Source organism: Dipteris shenzhenensis, chromosome 5 (assembly GCF_047967505.1).
Source record: "Dipteris shenzhenensis isolate YYH24624 ecotype China chromosome 5, Dip_SZ_1.0, whole genome shotgun sequence".
Lineage (NCBI taxonomy): Eukaryota > Viridiplantae > Streptophyta > Polypodiopsida > Gleicheniales > Dipteridaceae > Dipteris > Dipteris shenzhenensis.
The window spans coordinates 31,666,580-31,667,984 of record NC_141600.1 but is presented as its reverse complement, the minus strand read 5'-3'; the positions used below and the strand labels follow the sequence as shown (position 1 = coordinate 31,667,984).

Genomic DNA, 1,405 nt, shown 5'->3' with positions numbered 1-1,405 from the left:
ACTTTGCACTTTGGTAGTTTTAACCATCCCTTAGTTGCCTGAAGAGAAGAGGTTGTGATCATCTGCCAGTAGTGTGCAATGATTCTATTTTTGAGTGATTAGGCTAAGTTCCATGCTTCCAAATTAAGTATTAAATGTATTAGGCTTCAATTTCTAAAGGATACGAAAAGCGATGGAGAGGGATGCATGCAACAGATGGTGGACACGTGGCATAATTACCCCATAAGCAGCACTGCAAAAGGGGGTGAGGGGAGGGCTCTCTTAGCGGAGCCTGCGAGTGCCTGCTCTTCATACCTTTCTCGGCCTTTTGGCTAAGATCAAGTGTAGTATCTGTTCTTATCAGTTTAATATCTGATACGTGACCCATCGGGTCACATGATATTAACCTAATTTCTTTCAGGGGGCAGCCCCATCCGGCAGCTTGCTGCCCGGGACTGCGAGCGTCGCCTCTGTCTTGCACTACCTCAGAGGCCTGGCGCACCCCTTCTCCCTCGGGAGACCCCAATCCAAATCCTAACAAGGAAGGACGCACACGACCGAGGACGCGGACGCTTCCAATCAGGCCTGCACTCTCCCCTTTGCGCAGAGCCAAATGTACATAGTCCTTTGTGTTAGTGAAGTCAGATGTCGTCCCCAGAGCAATTCGTTGGTCGTTCCAGAGAAGCTGCAGATTGGAGATGTGGGCTATGCTGATAGGAAAGTGGCCGGAGGTTGAACGTCCACAGATTGGGTGAGTGTAGATGGCTGGTTGTGTTGAGAAGAAAGGCGCTTGTGGCGGATTGCCGTACCTACTGTTGCTGTCTCACGGGTTGCTCCATTAGTAGGAAGGAAGTTGGCAATTTCCAATTCTTGACAAGAATCACTTTACGATTCAGAACGTGAGAAGAGAGTACAGATCGCCAACCGACTCCAATGCAGCAACGGTCTTTCATGCCAATCGAGAAAGCAACACTAGACTATCTGCGTATGGCTTGAATCATCGAGGTCAACCATCACTAGACTATCTGCGTATGGCCTGGGAAGGGTGATGCATGATGGAACTCAGGCACACATATATGATGAGGATGCGGAGGGGGTGATGGGAGTGAATGAATTGCACATGGTCAACTGATGGTGTTGCCAGGGGGCAAAGGTGCAATTCTTACCCGACCATGTATTTAAATGCTACGTGACCGAATAGGAACTTACAGACAATTCGTGACCGAATAGGAACTTACAGACAATTCTCTATGGACTTAAATGCGATGACTCTCAGATGTCCCTCACAAAGGCAAAAAGGGGATTGGTGTTGCAAGGCATCAACAACACACCGATTTGGTTAACTGTGTCAAGATACGTGGCTATAAAAGTCAAGAAGCAGAGTCAGAGATGGGCACAACCCATCTAGCTGAGGATGTTGATATGC

At 48.2% G+C, this 1,405-nt stretch overlaps 1 non-coding gene across 1 annotated transcript; it reads left to right on the top strand.

Annotated features, from left to right (window-relative positions):
- Positions 1–290: 290 nt before the first annotated feature.
- Positions 291–486, top strand: LOC147901885 (U2 spliceosomal RNA). Its single transcript, XR_015541101.1, has one exon. It is a non-coding gene; the product is annotated as a U2 spliceosomal RNA (small nuclear RNA).
- Positions 487–1,405: the final 919 nt, after the last annotated feature.